The sequence below is a fragment of the Rousettus aegyptiacus genome, unplaced genomic scaffold (assembly GCF_014176215.1).
Source record: "Rousettus aegyptiacus isolate mRouAeg1 unplaced genomic scaffold, mRouAeg1.p scaffold_m13_p_3, whole genome shotgun sequence".
Classification (NCBI taxonomy): domain Eukaryota; kingdom Metazoa; phylum Chordata; class Mammalia; order Chiroptera; family Pteropodidae; genus Rousettus; species Rousettus aegyptiacus.
In genome coordinates, this window is record NW_023416306.1 from 60,660,093 (window position 1) to 60,680,583 (window position 20,491).

Genomic DNA, 20,491 nt, shown 5'->3' on the forward strand with positions numbered 1-20,491 from the left:
GATTTGGGTATGAACCTTTTTTTTTTTTTTAGCTTATGGATGTCCAATTGCTATTATACCCATTTTAAAGAACAGGAGAGGAAGCCTTAGTGAGGTTACCTGACTTGTCCAAAGTCATACAGGTAGTAACTGGAGGCATTGGGACTGACATGCAGGAAGTCTAACTTGAAACCAAATGTTTCTAATGCTATGAGTCCAAGGCATCGACCTCTGTATTCTCCAGGTTAACATAAAACACTCTGAATTCACCTTCTATGTAGGACAAAATAAACTTTATTTAGAAAATGAACACTGGATAATAGAGCCTCTGTTCATCCCTCTGGTGACCAAATCAAAGTTGTGACAGAAATAAGGAACAAACAGCAAGGAAAAATCACTTGGGATCTAGATGAGCAAGCCATACACTAAGGAGAAATCTAAGATATCACTCTGCGATGCCAGAAGGAGGGACGGGGCAGCAGGGCTGCTTGGTCCCTAGCGGCTGAGTGGGACGGGAGCTACGGTAGTGGCAGCTGCAGACGGCTCTTAAAGTAGCCATGCCCGCGGACATTCGGGGTGAAGGACCTGTTTGCTCTGAGCACCAGCGCCAGTTCGGCTGCACGCAGGGGGCACCAGGGACTTACAGGAAGACACTGAGTTGTTGGAGTGAGGGCAGAGGCGAAACTAACTCTGCACAGAAGTGCCAATAGTATCCATTGTTCCTCTGTTGAGCCCTCCCCTCTCCCAGTGCATAGGACACGGTGCTGCCATAGCCTGCCTCCCCCAACTCGGGGTCCCACCCAAACCACATCCAGGTGTATCCTAAGCGAGTCGGGAGCTCCTTGCTGAGCAGTGCCTAGACTCACACTGGATGCAGTTGGCCTTGGTTTCCGGTGTGGCCTTTTGAGGCAACTGTAAGCACAGCATCGGTGGATTGCTTGCTGAATCTTAACAGGTGGCCCTGGAGGGGCAGATATTAGTCTTGGGCTAAATTTGGCCTGCAGCTGAACCCATCTCAGGACTATGCCACTGGACACCTACTATACAAATTCACACTAATAAGACCCAGAGACTTACCAGCTTTGCTTAGCACATAGAAACAGACACAGAAAGGCAGCCAAAATGGGAAGACAAAGAAGCAGAAACCATATGAGAACAGAACAGAGATCTAGATATAATGGAGTTAAGTAATCTAACAGATGCAGAGTTCAAAACACTGGTTATAAAGATGCTCAATGAACTTATAGGAAGTGTAGATAAATTCAGTGAGAACTTCAACAAAGAGATAAACATAAAAATGTAAATAGAAATTATAAAAAGGAACCAGTCTGAAATGAAGAACACATTATCTGAGTTAAGGAGTTTATTAAATGGAATAAACAAAAAAAATAAACAAAGTGAATAAAGAAGAGGATCAGTGACCTATCTAGAGGAAGGGAAAGCCAAGGACACTCAATCAGAATGGCAAGAAAAAAGAAGCCAAGACTATAATAATAATTTAAGAAGCCTATGGTACACTATTAAAGGTAAAAATATCTGTCTCATTAGAGCACCTGAAGGAAAACAAGATGTTGAACAGCTGTTTGAAGAAATAATGATGGAAAACTTTTCTAATCTGGTGAAGAAAATAGACATACAATCCCAGGAAGCTCAGAGAGTCCCCCAAATCTGGAATCCAAAGAAGCTCATGCCAAGGCACATCATAATTAAAATGCCAAAGCTTAAATACGAAGAGAGAATCTTAAAAGCAGCAAGAGAAAAGCAGATAGTTACCTACAAGGGAGCACCCATAAGACTGGCAGCTGATTTCTCAAAAGAAACTATGCAGGGCAGAAGGGCTGGGCACAAGATATTCAATGTGATGAAGATCCAGGATCTACAACCAAGAATCCAGCACAGCTATCATTTAGAGTTAAAGGACAGATAAAAAGCTTCCCAAACAAAAATAAGCTAAAGGAATTTATCACCACCAAGCCAGTATTACAGGGAATGTTGGAGGAACTTCTTTAAGAAGAAAAAACATGTATCAAAACCATGAATAAAGAATGGTAATAGCTACATTCCTATCAATAAGTACCTTAAATGGAAAAGAATTAAGTGCTACAACTAAAAGACTGGCTGAATGGATAAGAAAACAAGACCCCTGCATATGTTGCCTACAAGAGACTCCCTTCAGATTAAAAGACACACACAGACTAAAAGGAAGGGGATAGAAAAAGATATTGTTTTGATGGACCTAGAAGGTATTGCACTGAATGAAATGGGGCAGACAGAAAAAGACAAATATCGCATGATTTCACATACATGCGGAATCTAAAGAACAAAATCAACAACAACAACAACAACAACAACAAAAGTGGAAATAAACTCATAGATACAGAGAACATTTAGAGGGCTACTAGATGGGAAGAGAACTGGGAAATGGCAAAAAAAAAAAAAAAAAGGCAAAAGGATTAAGAGGTGCAAATGGATAGTTAGAGCATAGAAATAGAGATGTAGAGTTGTATGGGGAAGAGGGTTAATAATGTTGTAATAAATATGTAAGGGGGAAGGAGGGTACTAGATTTAGTGGGGTCATCACTTTGTGAGCTATGTGGATCTCTGATCACTATGCTGTACAACTAAAACTGGTATATCATTGTATGCCAACTTTAAGTGGGAAAAAAAACTCATTGAATTGTACAATGTAAATACAAGCAACTAATCGTCTATTACATTTCAGTAAAGAGAAAAGAATGAAAAAAAAGGAAAATGAAAGCCATCTAATCTTTATAGAACCACTTAAGGATAGCTAGAGCTTTAATTATTATCTTTGCTTTGAACAAGAAGTACGTGATTTTATTTATTTAAAAAATACACTATAATTTCCAGTCATACATCCTTATAATTGTATAAAGACACAGTGTAAACCAGAAAAATAGAGATGAAATTGAGATCTACTATTATGAAAAGATACTGTTCTCTTTTTGCTGATGAAGTAGTAATGAACTGGTTGGAGGTTTGGACCTTAAAATAAATTTCTAGTTCCCGATAGTGGCTGTGGTCTGCTAGGGCATATCTTATCTGTTATCTGTCAATAGCATAATGGAAATTGTGTACTACTAAAAACGGATGTAGCCTTGTAGTAACAGAAATGGAAAAGATATGCTCTGGGAATCCTAACTTCATTACTGTCCAATGGAGCCAGCACCATCTTCTTAGCCCAATAGTCAAATATAGTCAGCACTATATTTGGTGTTGGAATTAAAAATCTGTTGCAGAATTGGGGGACAATGACATAAGAAAAGCTTTCTTTCTAATTACTGCTGGCTCAGAAGCCTTGGCTTTAGCCATCTGAAAACTTCTCAAGATAGTTTTAGACCTTTCATTTTGTCACAGGTCTCACTGCACAAGCTGACTGTCCAGAGAAGACCATAACACAGAAAATAATATAAAATTGCATAATATCATCACTGAAAGTTTACTATTTACTAAATTATAGTAAAATTGGACACCTTTGGACAGGGTTCTAATATAACAAAAACTACACTGAACCTATGGGAAAATGATACTAGCTAGTTGATTGAAGAAGATCCAGTCCAAAAGTAAAAGATTGTGCTTATGCTAATATTTCTCTCAAAATAATGTGTGTATTCATTCTCTAAGATTTCATAATGAAAAATTTTAAACATAGGAAAAGTTCAAAGAGTAGTACAATGAATTGCCATACTCCTACCACTTAGATTCAATTATTGTTAGTATTTTCTATACTTGCTCTATCAATATATGTATATATTTATAATTTTTCTGAATCACTTTTAAGTAAACTGCAGATGTTATGCTATCTTCATCCCTAAACATTTCCCATGTTGTCCTTAAGGATATGAGCATTCTCCTATATAATCATAATACTGTGTGTGTGTATTTCAAATGTATGTAACAGGTAACATGCTTCCTCAATAGGTTAATACCTCCTAATGACATTTTTTTTTTTGACTCAGTCAACTTTGTTTGTGTTTATAATTTTGTCCCTAGGCCAGTTATTAACCCATTTCCTGTTTAGACCAAAAAAAAAAAAAAAAAAAAAAAAAAAGCGCAGCTCGCTGCCAGGGTTAATTTAATCTTATATAAACACAATCTTTGAGGCTGAAGCAAATCGTACTGGTTTTCAATATGAAAATCAAATATATAAACTGTTCTTGGAGTTACCTCCAAATAGAACTTCTAATTCTGATGTAACAGAAATGTATTCATAAATCGAATTCATCAAATGATGCTTTGGCTAACAACTGTTTGAGAATAATGTTAACATCACATATAGGAATGCTATCTTTTCTAGAATTTGACATTTTCACTGATTGAGAATTACCGTATTTTGTAAATGGAGATACTACTACTAAAAATAGAATACTCTAAATGGAATGATGTCATTTGTTTCCAAAGACTATTGATATACTGAAGTGAGTAATAATAATAAAAATGTGATGATAAAAATGAGATATTTCCTGGCAAAATTTGAGGTGAGGTTAGAACTGTAATCAGTGAGTTATCTCAGCATAAAGCCTCAAGTACTACTGGCTAGTATCCCCGGAGCAAAAGGGAAATGGGTTAATATATGTAAAACAAAGTATCGGTTTTATTTGCTAAGACCTACTCCCTTCCCTAACTAACCCATCAACCCAGGATCGCAGGTCAACAAAAGTCATTTGGTTCATTAAAAAAAAAAGTTGCTCTAGACACAAGTACTTGCTTCCAGACTATTGTTTGGTATTAGCTTATTGGTGGACAAACGGACCACGCAGACATTTCCAAATACAAATACTATTTCAGGCTGAAATTTGGCGTCCACAGTCAGGATTGGAGTAGCAGGGAGAGTTTGTGAAATTTCTGAAACTATGTAAAATTTTGTATGTCTATAATTTTTCAGAAGAGTATTCATTGCTTTCATCACATCCTCAAAAGTGTCTATGACCCTAAAAAGGTTAAGAATCACTGATCTAATGCTTTCAAAATACCATTTGGAAGTGGAAAGATATTATTACAAAGGACACAAATTGTCAACTGCTAACTGACAGAAAGGAGGAATTCCAGAGACCCATCCAGTCTGTCCAATTGAAACCCCAATACCACTGAAGTAGGTTCTGGCAGAGGCCGGTTAGAGCAGAAGGCAGCACAAAGCCTGTTAAACACACAGACACATTCTCAATTAGTTCAATCTCTTTAGGAAAAAGATCTGAATGTCACTGCAGATGGCCTAGTTCTATTCAGTGGGCAGAGGCTGGGCAGAGAGCCAAAGGTCCACTCCGGAGACCAGGCACTCATCGCACCTGATTGTGTTTATTCCAAATGTTGCCCCTCTTTTGGGGGGTGTACAACTGTGATTGCACTCACCTTGAAGAAACACAGAAGAGGGAAGCGCAAAAACCCCAAATTAAGTAAATGAGAAAAAGGGAGAAAGTCTCCTTTTTTACCTTCCAGGACATTTTGGAAACGTGTGCACTTCCTCGTAAATGCCAAAGAGAATAAAATGAGGGTGTAAAAGCAGTGCCAGGCACTGTGCTGACTGTTCTGACATGGCTGTTTCATAGCATTAACAGAATTACGAACATCTTTTTTGCACCTCTCTTTCTTTTTTTTTTAAATTACATTTACAGCATTTATTGAAAAAAGGTCTGCATTTAAATGGACCCCCACATTTCAAACCCGTGTTGTCCAAGGATCAACTGTACAATTTGAAATTGGTGGCTTTTTTCTTTCAACACTTTATCTTATATTTTTCAATTACAGTTGACATTTAATATTATTTTATATTAGTTTCAGTCATATAGCATAGTGGTTAGACATTTATATAACTTAGGAAGTGATCCTCCCATTAGTTTAGTACATACCTGACACTGTACATAATTATTACTATGTTATTGATTATATTCTCTATGCTGTACTTTACATCTCCATGACTATTTTGTAACTAAAAGTTTGTACTTCTTAATCACTTCACCCTTTTCACCCAGTTCTCCAATCCTCTTCCCCTCTGGCAACCATCAGCTGGTTTACTGTATCTATGAGTCTGTTTCTATTTTTTTGTTGTTGTTCTTTAGAGTCTACATATAAGTGAGATCAGATGGTATTTGTCTTAAGCACCTTTGTTTTGAAGCTATGAGGAAGTGAAGCTCAAAGGGATGAAACTACTGGATGAGGTAAGAACAGCCACTTACTCAGTGAGCAGGGGCTAGGGTTAGAACTTGTTGTCTGTTGAATGCCATTTCCCATTACATCTTTTATAAACCTTCGGCATGGGAGGACAGACGTAGAATAAACAAATGTAAAAGAACAATAAATGACTGTGGAGTCTGCTATACTATGAGGTCTTGTTTGCTGTGCTTTGTTTTGTGCTAGCTTCTGTTAAGCAACGCAGGTGAGGGACAAATCACTCAATAGTACTTACCATTCAAATAACTTGATTTAAATGCATTATCTCATTTAATATTTATAGCTTCATAAGCATTATTTATCCCATTTTACTGCTTGAAAAAGCGAGCCTCTGTGAGGCCAAGTAAATAGCCCAAGACCACAGACGTAGTACTGGATAAAGTTGGTGTTCATGCTTGGAACACTCTGGCCCTGTTCTTTGCAGGCTTGAGGCTATGGAGTAGGTGGGATCAGGAAGTGTGTTAAAACCTGGGAGGGCACAGATTTTTAGGCCATTAGAGAGCACTTAGTTAAATGAGGAAATATTATTTTCTCCAAAGGAGACCCCTCCTTCCATCCAATACATACATCCTTGAGAAGTTTTGTAACAAATCAGGTTTTAGCAAATTCAATTTATTGCCTTTGGCTATTCATTTGGCAGATGGTTCTAATACTTTCTTTTCACCTGTTTCTCTTGTTGATTGGGGATCCACAAATAAGCATTTCAACATCCTAGGATATCTAAAGCAATCTCTATTTTGTTTGTTTTGGTGCTGGAATAATTATTTCCCAATGAGTGAGATTTTGACATTTATTTCTAACACTATTTAAAAAAGAGGATAAAGCCATGTAATGATACTACTGAATGGAGATTGTCTTAAAGAGCCCTGGCTCTGCTCACTACTAGTTTGGTGGCCTCCAGCTAGTTGTTGGAGGGCTCCCTAAACCTCAGTTCCTACATGTGTAATGTGTAGATGACAGCTATCGCAGATGGTTGTTTAGTTAACAAATGAAATATAATGGCATATGTAAAATTTCTGAATCTGTACAAGCACTTAATAAACATATGTAATAAAGAATTACAAGAATCTATAACTAAAAGAATTAGATGCCTAAACTCAGAGATGGCAGATAGCCAGGTTGACATTCTTAACCTGGAAAAATCCTGAATCTCTCAGAAACTTTGGACAAGAATTTCAACTTCATATAACCACAGAGAATTGCAAGAGTCAGTCATTATCGCCCCAGATAGATGAGAATGTAATGTTCGGTGTCTCCATTTTCTCATAAAACAATTGGATTTGCAAGTTGTTTTACCAATACAAAGATTCTCTCCCATTATCCAATCATCTATCATAAGACACTTTGTTTGCTTCCATGTCCTGGCCATTGTGAATAATGCTGCATATGATTTCACTCATATGTGGGATATAAAACTTAAAGCAACAAAAAACATGACAGAGAACATGGACATGAACAATGAATTAGTGATTACTAGAAAGAAGGATGGAAGGGGTGAGGTAGATTGGGGTAAAAGGGGTCAAATATTTGGTGACGGAAGGAAATCTAACTTTGGGTGGTGAACACACAATGCAATATATGTATGGCATATTGTTGAATTATATAACTGAAACTTATTTGACTCTATTAATCAATGACACCTCAATAATTTTTAATTTAAAAAAGATTCTCTTCCATAGCTCTTCATCCCTTCCCCATATAACCTTGTGAAAAAGTCACCAGGTAAAACTACTATGTAATAGGTAACTTAGTGGGTTTCCCAACGTTATTAATTATGGACATTTGTTTGCAATTGGCTGCAATTATTCTCCTCCTCATATCCATGTACCTTTGCAACAGTGACTTTGTAGCTCCCTGTCAAGAGGTGGTTTATTTATATTACCCTCGATCTAACTGGACTAATCCTATGACTTGTTTTGGCCAGCAGAATATAGTAGAAGTGATAGCATACAAGTTCACAGCCTTGGCCTCAAGAGGCCTCACAGGCACCTAGATGTTTCCTCAGAAGTCTGCCCAGACTCCATGACAGGGGACAGCCTGCTAATTGCCCCTTGTCATGCCAATCATCATCTAGCCAGATGACAGAAATTACAACTGAGCAGTGAAGCAAATACTTTGGGGATATTTATGTGCATAAGCCATACCCACATCTTTCTCACCAATAATCTTGTTTGGACATGTATGTCATATTGGCAATATCTGGATAACCAATTTCCAGTTGTACTGATGACAGCATTTTGCATTAGGGGATTCTCAAATCTCAAATAGGAAAACTGAGATAGACACATCTCCTGTAATATAAGAGCTTAACAAAGATGAAAGTCAATAGCTTTTAGCCCTTGCTGTATCCATTTGTCCAGTTATTCACAGAGGAAGCAAACCAGCCTTTAAAACATAAGGCATAGTGAGAGAGGCTAAGAGAAAGAAAATATTTCTTATTAAATTGGAAAACCTACAAATATTTATTCTATTAATCTAACCTCAAACCATGCGCATGCTTAAAAAATGTTTGTTAATAGATTTCTAAGATCCTTCCATGCTTCAGTATAGTAACATGAATTTATTAGATGAATAAAGAAATTAAAGCTGTCTGGTTCTTTCGGTTGGTAATGTGGTAAATAATAAAAACCTTTTCCCTCTGTTGAAGAAGTCACAATATAAAATTATTCTCATAACATATTTAAGCAGTCAAAAAGCATTATGTTTTATACAACTTGAATCTGCTTGGAACCTTTCCATGAAAGCATCCTCAGTTTTATCTAAAAACGGCACTCCTGCTGTTATTAATCCACAGGCCTTGCTGGGTGCTCACCGCATAAGACCAGAGCCATTTGGAAAATAAGAAGTTTAATTTTCACCTTTTTAGATTTTAAAGTTGGGTGTCTCTCTGCATTGTCAGACAAAATATCCTCATGTGTTTCGTATTTATTTCAGATTGCTTAAACATTATAAAAAATTAAACCAATATTCATTTTTGACCATGAAAACAATTCATGTTTATTAGAAAGTATAGGTCTTGATATGGGGTTTGCAGGACCAGGAGGGAAGTGAGGTAAATGTCTCACTTTCATCATGCACAAAATTTAGGTGGGGAGAGAGGGATTAATAAACTCAGTAATATAAATGATGTAAATGCAATATATCGAAAATCAAAATTAATGCAAAAATTCCATGATGAACCTAAAGATCAAGATTTTAAATAAAGGCAGGCTTCAACCTCACACTTGTGTGACCCTTTCTCATTCATATCACCCTGATCCTGGCTCCAGTTCTAATAAAACTTTATTTACAAAACAAGTGGCTGCCCCCTGGGCTGTAGTTGGCCAATTTTATTTTTTTAAAAAATCGTATTAAAAATATTATTATTCTTGATGACTGAGATTTTGGGTTCCTCCTTAAGTTTTGTGTCTCACTCACCTCACCCTTGGTCTAGCCCTGGGAATTTGGATTTTATTCTGAGTTCAAATGGTAAGTAAGCCAAAGAAGGTTTTCAAACAAGTGGCTGATAAGATTTGTTTTAAAAAGATGGCTTTCGCTGCTATGTAGATGGGAGGAGGGTCAAATGTGGAACCTGGGGGACCTTACAGGAGGCTGATGCACTAGTCTGAGTTCCCAAAGACCACTGCGATATAAAGACAATGGCCACTTCCCTGTCCCCGTGTCTCACTAGATATCTCAGCATTTGCTTTGCTCCTGTCATTTTCTCATGGTTTTCTTCTATCTCACTGACTTCTTCTCCTCAGTCTCAAGGACTCTGCCCTCTTCTGTTCTCAAATAATCCCCTGGCCTTAAATATCATCAACGGACATCTCTAGTCCTGAACCTGTCCCCTTTAAACCTGCACAACTACCTGTCAATTTGCCATCTCCATTCTCTGTCTAGTGGGCAAAACAGATTTTACAAGGCCGAAGTCTACATTCATAGAAGTTGGGATCAGCCCAACTTCAAACTTAGATGTTACAAAACATCTTCATATTTCTTTGGTTTATTTTAGGTTGTTTAAATATTTTTTAACACTTAAAATAACGTGTATGTGTTTGGACTATAAAAGTAACACATGTTCACTGGAAATATTTATTTTTAGTCCCCAAACCTTTCAATCTTCCATCGACCTTTTAGTAGAGGGTGGCACTATCATCTATCCAACTGATCAAGACAATTAGGAGCCTAGCCCAAGTTCTCTTCTTTCCCTTTTCTCCTATATCCAATCTACCAGGAAATTCCATCAATTCTATCGCCAAAATGTGTCTCCATTTTTCTTTCAATAAAATCGGCACAAACATCTGTAGACATAGCTCCCACATATCTAGAGTAGGATCTGCCCCAGATGGAAGGAGCTGCAGTGGTGGTGGGAGTGGGAAGATGTGTGAATAGGAGTGTTAAATTCCCAGATAGGCTGTAGGGAGGGAGACTGGCTTGGCTTTCGGAAGTGGAAGATGCAGGCTGGAAAAACTAGTTCCTTATGTGCCTGGGCCTCCCCAGGTGGAACAGAGGCTAGAAGGTGTCCCAGCTTTAGGCTGGCCATACACACTCATATACTGTGCTGGGTCCACATATCTGGATCTCGGATCAGAGGGAGGAATACTCCAGCAGGCCCTGGGAGATACAGCTGTTTGATTTTGGAGGGGGCAGGGTGATTCTAGTGATAGTGTGTCCGGTCATCATCTGGGAGGTGGCCTGAGCAGAGTTCAACATGTATGGTTTAGAAGCCATGGCATGGCATATGGTTGACACCAGGTGGCAGTGTACTGAAATCACAGGGTCAGTTTTCCAAGTTATTAAGATACTAGGAGCCAAGCTTGCTAATGGGGAGGCCACTTACTGAATAGTTATGTCTATAAGTCCTGCTCAAATAGACTGAATGGAATTTGTTTGCTTGCTTTGGTATTCGATTTGGCTTTGAGGGGAGCACATTATATGGGCTTGTGATGCTATGATTCTTCATGTTTCGTGATTGCGAGATCCTGCTTCTAGAGATGGTATTAATTTCTTTTTTTTTTTTTTTATAGATTTGAAGGAATTCATCAATCATCTGCTCACTTATAGATTTGATTTAGTGATTACTGACTTTGAATGCTATTTGCATATCAAATGTAAGCTGTCCTGACCCTGTTAAGATAAAGAATTTTTATCTTAATACTAAATATTTGAAAATTATAAATACTTGCTTTATTTATATTATCATTTTACAAAATTCAGTGGACTCTATAGTATAAAAATATTAGACTTAATATCTCTTTCCTACTGAACTGTTTGTAGAGATCAAAGGACCCATTATTCAGAGCAGATGTTAGGTTTTTCATTAATCTTGCTTGTAGGGCAATATCTCTAGCTAATTTTTTGACATGTTCCTGCTATTCCACACTTTGCCACAATCATTAAATTTGAATAACTGGTGGGAATATTTTTAAAATGATAGGAAATTGAGCATAGAACCTTTGGGGTATATTTCTGTGTATGTGGGGTGTTTGCTACTACGGGACTAGCAAGTGAATCTAACCCAGCTATGCTCCAGAGGATGGAGATGGGCTTGTTGCCATAGACACAATTGCCCAAACACTCTTCAATCCTTTGGAATGGGCAGACCTGTCATGTCTGAACCTTCTCTCTGTAACATATATCTACCAAAAATAATTATGAACATCTGTTTGTGCCTTTCTAGTTTGCAAAGCACCTGCAGTATGTTTTTATCAACGTGTTGCTTAGGACAGCAGTTCTCAACTTGATTTTTTTCTGAAACACGTTAGGATAACACTTGTGACACTCGCACAGCTATGGACCAGTGATTTTAGTCCAGAGTGTAAGATGCAACAGAATTTTATGTCTTTGCCCCCCTCCTACTTGTGGAAGCTTATTGAAACTCAAGATAGGCTGAGGTTATTGAGATAACCTTGAAACTACTCTAATTGGTAAAAGTAAATTTACGAACACGGGTACTTCAGTCATTGTGAATAAACTGCCTATGACACACTTCACACCTGAAGACACACTAGTCCATCTCAACACTATAGTTGTGCACTTGGTGCTTAATGAGGAATGACATCTCTTATCTAAAGATCGAAGATTTTCGTAGAGTGAGAATAAGGTGCAGTGTTGGAAATGTCGATGGTGGAAGTATTGGCATTATTGGTGCTGGGGAGAGATGGTACTTTACTTGTCGATTTATGCTCTTTTTCTGGAAATAAATAGAGGTGTTAGAACAGTCAGATTCAAATGAATATAGGTGGAAGATTTGCTTCTGAGATATAAGGGCATTCAGACTAAACTGTAATGCTTGTAATTTTTTAAGGTGACCTTATGTGCTTACTACGCCAGGAAGGGTCTATGTATTTCACACAGATTTACTCGCTGAAACCTTGTAACAGCTCATAAGTTCTATTTTCATCCCGACGTTACAGAATGGGAAAACTGAGGAAACTGAGGAAGCGGAAGATTAAATCGCTTGCTGAAAGTGTACTATACTAAGTGAAAGAGCTGGATCTGAATCCAGATGGTCGACACCCTAGGTCTGTGCTCTCAAATCGCCGTGTTACCCTTTATCTCCAATTCTAGCTTTTTTAAATTTTGAAATTAAAGTTTTGTTTTCCTCACTTGCCCTTAGCTTACATATATTTTCTCTATATTTTTCGCAAGCAATATGCTTGAAACCTAAAAAGTTCATGTTTATGTTTTAAGAAAAACTAACCATGACATTTTTCCTGTTTTGATTAAAGAATACTTATAAATATCTGAAAATAAGATTCTTCATAAGGAATATTTGTCATCATTAATGTTAGTTGTCTGCACTGAAAATTTTGAAGGTGAATCATTCCATTAGTGTTCTCATTCTGTGATCTCTAAATCAAAAGATACATTTACCTAAATAGAGTCTTTTTCATGCACGAACTGTGAATTAAAATTTTCAGAAAAACTTTAACAGGTATCAAACTAAACAAGGAGAATAAAATACATATAGTACATAAAGGTGAGAGAAAACATCTTATTCTATTACATTTTATTTGTATGGTTTCTTTAAAGCCTCCTCACCCCTACCAATGAAGAGAATAATTTTGGTATTCAAGCTATATCTGTAATGAAAGAGGGGGGCAAGTTACCAAGGATGTAAAAAAATACTTTGCCAGGATGTTAAAATATATCCAACTCATAGAAATTACATTAGCTACTGTATTAATATAATTTTTATTCACATTCATTTGTAAAGATCAAAATTTCTGGAAGTTCTACCATTTTAGGAATAACTTGCATTGGTGGTTGACTGTGAAATTGACATTTTTTTAAGCTTAAAAAATTTTTATCCTCACAGAGTATGTTGCATTGTTACAATTAATTATTCAGAACTATGACTTAGCATATTTTAGTTGGTAAGCTTATGGTTATAAGAGAAAAACAGGGATACATTTTATACTCTAGAGTAAATTCTCTATATATAACAAAATAAATATGGTGTGTTTTTCAAACATGGTGGTCAAAAATAAATGTGTTTTTAAAACAAGATGGCAAAGAAGGGTGTGGAAGAGGTGGGACTCAAGATAGAAGGTGTAGAGGATGAGCATTTTCTAGGTGGGTCCCAATGACAGTGGGTCTGAGGTCAAGAGCAGCACAGGGATGGGCAACCATGAGGGGCACCTTCAGTAGCCCAGCACTCAGGGGCTCTGGCCCACTCCACACTTCGCTTTTGGGTTCCTTACATTGGTTTTGTGAGAAGGAAGACTTTGCACTAATTTTTCACTATGAGTCACAAACAGAAACTTTCACGTCTGTAAGGACCTCTGAGGGAATTGTCCTTTTCTAGAAGACACTGACCCCTAGAGAAGCGGCTGTGTTTGAAAGGCCCAGGGCGCTGGCCCTGGGTCAGAGGACTGATCTGGAGTCTTATTCCTGGTCTTTCCACTTGTGTGATCTTGGGAAAGCTATAAGCCTCTCCGGCTGCACCCTCCCCAGCTATAACATTATGAGAACCCTTCCTCCTAGTGCTAGGAAGAGGAAATGGGATGACGTAAATGAAATTGCTTTGGAAATCATGTAAAGCAATACAATCATTGCTATCAAGTACTCATTTTCAGCTCACAGTTCAGCAGGATCTGAGCTTTAGCCAGAATGCAAGGAATTCAAGCATTTTGCATAATTAAGAGTCAAACAGATGTGTTCTGGTGCACATACGTCTTCTTATATGTTTCTTTTCCTTACAAAGTAAAATAGAACCATCTGAGTTTCTTGCTTGTTCTCAGACTCCCCTTGAAGATTTGAGGAAAAATTGTGCTTTCACCCAACAGATCATTTCTCTTCTTTGAAATTGTCCTTGCCAGTGATTATCACAAAAACCTGTGTCCTTCCTGGCAGCAAGCAGGGGGTCTGTCACTTTAGGACTGACACATTTTCTTTCCTTCAGAAAGAAATTCCTCTAAAGTGCTGAACGCTGAATTCAAAATATCAGTGATGTCAGGGCAGGGTTGCCTTTTAAAGAAAGGTCACTGCTGTGAGGAATGGATCTGTGTGCGGGGCCTCAAATCAGGTGGGATAAGATTGACAGACACACAGTTCCACCAGATAGGTTTTGCTAGATAATAACACGCTTTCCTTTTTTTAAGGGTGTGCTAATCAGACAGGAACGAGATATAAAGACACTATTTCCCCATTCTCTCCCTCTTTCCCTCCCTGATATTATCTCTTTGGGCATGTTTGGAGTGAAAATAAGCTTTTGTGGCTTTTATAACCTTAAAAATATGGCTACAAACAATCTTCCAAGGCATGTATTTTCCAAGACAATTCCTTCCCTCATTCTCAAACACATATATATGTACACATATGCGCGCGCGCGCGCGCGCACGCGCACACACACACACACACACACATCCCCCAAGGGAAAGGAGTTGCTAATTTTTTAGTTGTATTGCTTGTCTGGAATACTACCCTTGGCCCATTCTCCTGTAGATGTTTGTTGAATTTCTCTCCATCTTTTAACTCCCACCTCCTCCAAGAAGCCTTCCAAAATTTTCCCAGATAAAATAAATGTCCTTTTCCTTCTCATCATGAGGATTCCTCTACTACAGTAGTATTCACAGCTTGCCTTGATTTAGCAGTTTGTTCTTCTTTTTTCCCTCCAATATTACGAACTCTTCCTGACAAAAAGTAAGTCACAGTCATTTGTATCCCTCCCATAGGAACTAAGAATTTAGTGAAGGTATTAACAGGAACATTTAGCTATCAGAACTCTTTGAAATTATCCTTTTTATCTCAGTGAACTTACAGATGGTCTGTGTTGGCATTTCCTAAATTTCTTTTATTAAAAATGTGGGAAAATAAAATGAGACACAAATGGGTCTCTAAAATGAGAGAAGTAGGAAGCAGTGGGGAGGATGACAAAGATGTGGATGCTCATGGCTATGTTTGCATGTGACAGATGCCCCTGAGAGGAAGTGGGGCAGCAAGCACTGCTCAGAACAGCACCCTAATCCTGGAACACTATGGGAGAAACAGGGAAATGGGGGCATTAAAGGTAATTTAAAGATGGGAAGAACATGAACGTTTACAAAAGAAAAACATTTCTGGGTTAAGATGAAAGAAGGAAATAAACAAGATTTATTATCATCAGGAAAGAATCCTTTCAAAATTAATCAGTTGGGTATCATTTATATCTCTATTATTAACCCAAGTTCTTTAAGCGAATGTAGATTCTTAGCTTTATAAGAATCATTAGCTCCTACCAGCAGATGGAAAAATGCTTGATTTAACAAGCAGCACAAAGAAAAGGCCTGTGATAAACAAGGTTATAGCCTTACTTAAGTTAGACAACATCTCTTTTACAGTGGATATTCACATAAGAACTGAAAATCCAGAGTTTGAAACTCCTTCTTTCTCCTATTGGTGGTAGTGGTAAAGGGTATTTATGGAAGGCAAAAAAGAAAAATAAAAGATGAAAAGCCACTTGCTGAGATGTCCCTATTAACTCATTCTTATAAAAATGATGCTTACCTTAACTCGAGTGTCATAAACCATATTAGGTAGTGGGCAGTCATCAGTTCATGTAACAGACACAACAACCCTGTAAGGTAGATATTATCTTCATTCTCCAAATGGGCAGTGAGGTTAAACCATTTGTTTTAGGGCCATCTAATTAGTAAGTGGCATTGCTACATCTGTCCGATTCTAATAAAGAAGGAGAATCTGGCAAATAAAGATAATGCATTTCAAAAATGTTAGATTGAATGAATTCAGAGAAATAGCAAAAGATGAAATGTGGAAATTGAAAAAACAAAAACAAAAAAAACAAAAAACCAAGCACCCAAAGTGTCGGATTTATGGAAAGAATTTCAGAACACGAGAAAAAATGGAGAAAGCAAAAGTAATCAAATTGGCTGAAACTAGAACATGCACCAACATAACAGAATGTTACAAAACAAGGAAATCAAGCCAGATCATGGAAGAAGTGAAAAAAATAAAATTCACCTGTAGGAAGAAAGTACAAAATAAGAGACAATTTTAAAGGGCATTGCCTGTAATAGGGAAAGCATTATTTAATTCTTTTGGGCAGAGGAGTACTGGGTAGGTACTGATTCAATGACAAGAAGGGACATATAATAAAAAAGGACACTTTTAAGATTATGGGGCTAGGGTTGGTTATTGGGTTTTATATTTATTAACAATCTACAAGAAGGATCAATCTGTATTCAGTTTCACAGACTCTGTACCACCCACGTGTGCTGGCAGATTGGGAAAGTTAGACTAGGGAAGGAAATGACTCAAAGTTATTTAATAAAACTGGTCTTACTCAAGTTGTCTAGGCCTAAAGATATTCATTCCAAAATAAGAGGGCTTAGTGAAAATGACCACTGTTGATTAAAAACAAACAGTCCCCTACCCCCACACCCACTCCCTGCCTCACCCCAGCAATTCTTCAGAAGATGTGAATGATGGGAAATTAAGAAATCATTTACAAAAGTTCAAGATCAGGGATCAGTCAGATCCATTCAAATACTAGAAAGGAATCAGTGCCAATTATTACCCAACTTGTAGACACTATAAGTATTTAGAGGTTTGGAGATACAACTAACAATTTTGAGAATCAAGGCATATAAACTTTGTTTCCTGAGATGGGACGGTAGGCATTTTGTACTTACTTTTATGATAAGCATTGAGAAGTATTAAGCTATTCTTTAGGGTTTTTTTTTTTTTTTTTAAGGTAATACTTGTTGATCTGCAGCTTGAATTGTCTGATGCAAAACTATGTTGAGTATTTCAAAATCTACAGGAAGATCTGAAATACAAGTGCATTTTAAAAAGTGCACTAAAAAAAGTACACTGATGTTATACCATTCAGCTCCTTAAACCACTAGAATCATATCTTCATTTAAGGGTCAGGGGCGTAGTCAGAAAATGATGTTTGGACTTCAATGTGGGATTTCCTTTAGCATTTGAAAATCACTTCTAAAATTATGGTCTAGTACATACTGACACTTGGAGAGAGTACATCTGGATCAGAGCCTTTCTCAAATACAGATTTCATTTGGTCACAAAAACTAGGCCTTATTTTCTGCTACCTTTGCTGATTCTGTCAAAGAAAGATCATTTAAAAAAGGAGGTAAAGGAAAGAATGATCTGTGAAAGTGCCTCACCCTTGGCATTTCTGAACTATGGCTTGAATTATTATTCACAGGGTCACCTGCAAAGAGCACTGCACTGAGGGTCAGGCTTCCAGTCTTGGGCCTTTCACCTCTGACACTACATAGTTCTATTTTTAGAAGCAGCCAAGGAACACTCGAGGTCCTTACTGGAGTGTTGGGTGCAGAGACACTTATACAAAGAAGAGTATAGTAGCTCATATTTAAGGAACACTTATGCTGCACTAGGCATTGGGACAAGTACGTTACATTGATTAGCTTGTTCATTTCTCACAGCTTCCTGAGGGCTGTATCCTCATTATCTCCATTTAACAGATGAAGTTGAAGCTTCAAACATCTCCGTATAATGAGATAACATCTCTGAGATCCAGATGATAGTCCCCTTACCCACAGTGGCATGTGATTCAACTAAGAAATATGGACACTGCATAGGTATAAGATTTAACTTATGGCACAGAAAGAACTTGTCCAATCAGCAGTTTTCCAGGTAGCCATCTTGGATATAGCTTCCAAAAGGGCAACACAATATAATGGGATCCACCCAAACAATCTGCAGTAGTTACCCAGTTGCTATTTTTTCTACCCAGAGTGTCACATTTACAGGGAAGTGTCATAGCACAGTGGCTACAGAACGCAGGCTCAGGAAGAAGACTGTAGGAGTTTGAATTCTAACTCTGTACAATTGGCAACATAGTTGCTCTCAACCTCAGTCCTCATTGGACAAAAGGAACATTATGCTCTAACTAGTAGACTATTTTTAGGATTAAAGGAGCGAATTCGTGTAGGTCTTGACAATAAATATTAGCTGTTACTATTTATCAACAGACTCAAGAGCTGAAAATGTAAGGAACCAAAGATGTAATACCTTCAGAAGACAAAAAATAATGGTATTAATTGGGTCCCAGGAGCCTACTCTGGCAGTAAAGAGGATGGATGCTGAAATCATCTAGTCTACTGCTTAAGAGAAACAGGCCCTTAAAATAGATTCCTGCATGGACCCACCCCAGGGAAAAATAAAGACAAAGAAGAACAACCTGATGAGTGACCATAGCTAACATTTCTGAAAACCTCTGGCTTACTGTAAACTTGATGCGTGGTTGTGGACCAGCCCTGATAATCTGCCTTTTCCCTCATCCTCCCATCCCATGGGAGACAGCTTGGATGTGATGATGAGGGAGCAGCCTGTGGCTATGAAAGGAAGCAGAGAGCAAAGCTAACTGGCCAAATGGGAATTGAAACCGTGACCTTGGTCTTATTACAAACAATGACTAATGTCCTTGAATAGGTCAGTTTTCACAGACAGCCAAGCCATCTGCAGACAAAACAAAATATGGCATGTGAGCACATACAAATGAAAACACAAAAACAAACAAGATTCGAGACTTACAACTAAAACAGAAATTAATTCACAGGTATTTTTACAGAATCAGCTTCTGTTTTTTTCTGGTACAAGCATTAATAGTCAATTCTGTTTACAGGGTTGAAATATTTCTAAACTGGAAAATGATATGCAATAATTTACATATGAAGAGATGTCTTAGCTAAGTGGTCAACTGTTGCATTGATAGGATGTCTGCTATGACTCAAATATAAATAATGTGCTGCCTTCTAAAATTTGAAAACTAAAAAATGAGTACCTCTACAGAAACAAGCTCAGATGTAGATCTAACAGTACTAGGCAGAACCAATCTGAAGCCCTGATTACTTCATTTGCTTTTACAATATGGTGTAAAATAAACTTTCTTGGTAAAGCTACAACACCCTAACTAGGAGCCATGTTAGCAATAATGACATCTAATAATAATGATGCCAATACTGACAACAGTACTTACTAGGTGCTACTTACTGTTTGAAATGCCTTACATATATTTCCCAGTTTAATTCTCACAACAACCCAGCTGGCAAAGGTGCTATTATTATTTCTACTTTGTAGACAAAAGATATGAAGTAGGAGGGAACCTGTCAGAGGGAACCTGAGTGGAATCAGGATATGGATCCAGGAAATCAAACTCAGAAGCCATGATCTTAACATCGCTCCCCATGGGAACTGCTGAGCGCTCCTGGGAAGGATAAGAGATGACATCAGGCACTAAGAAACGTACACGTTTCTCAATGGGAAATACTCTACCCTCATCTTCAGGCTTCTGTCTCCTTCCTCCACCCCCTTCCTATCCCTCAGTGTTACTTTATGAGAGTTAGCAAGTAAACCATCACTATTTTGTAATGTTAGACTTTAAAAAAAAAATCATGAAAAAAAATGGCCTGTTCATCCCTCTGGCGACCAAATCAAAGTTGTGACAGAAACAAGGAGCAAGGAAAAATTGCCTGGGATGAACAAGCCATGCGACTAGGGAGAAATCTAAGAAATCACCCGGCAACGGCAGAAGGTGGGACGGGGCTACCCAGTCTCCAGCGGCTGTGTGAGACCGAGGCTGCGGCAGAGGCAGACGCCTTTTAAAGGGGCCATGTCTCTGGGCGGATTTTCGCAGTGACGGACCTGCTCGCTCTGAGCACCAGTGCCAATTAGGCTGTGTGCAGGGTCACCAGGGACTTACAAGGAGACATTGTCGGAGTGAGGGCTTAGGTGAGACTCGCCTGGTACAGAAGTGCCAGCAGCATCTGTTGTTCCCTATTGAGCCCTCCCCACTAACGGTGCACCAGACACAGCGCTGTCATAGCCGAAAGGTCATCAAACTGGATAACAG

The 20,491-nt window shown here is 38.0% G+C and overlaps 1 protein-coding gene across 4 annotated transcripts in view; it reads right to left on the reverse strand.

The window, feature by feature from the left end:
• The window catches only part of SLC24A2 (solute carrier family 24 member 2), a 219,424-nt gene that overhangs the window by 98,715 nt on the left and 100,218 nt on the right, over positions 1-20,491 (reverse strand). The gene's annotated exons all lie outside the window — the stretch shown is intronic.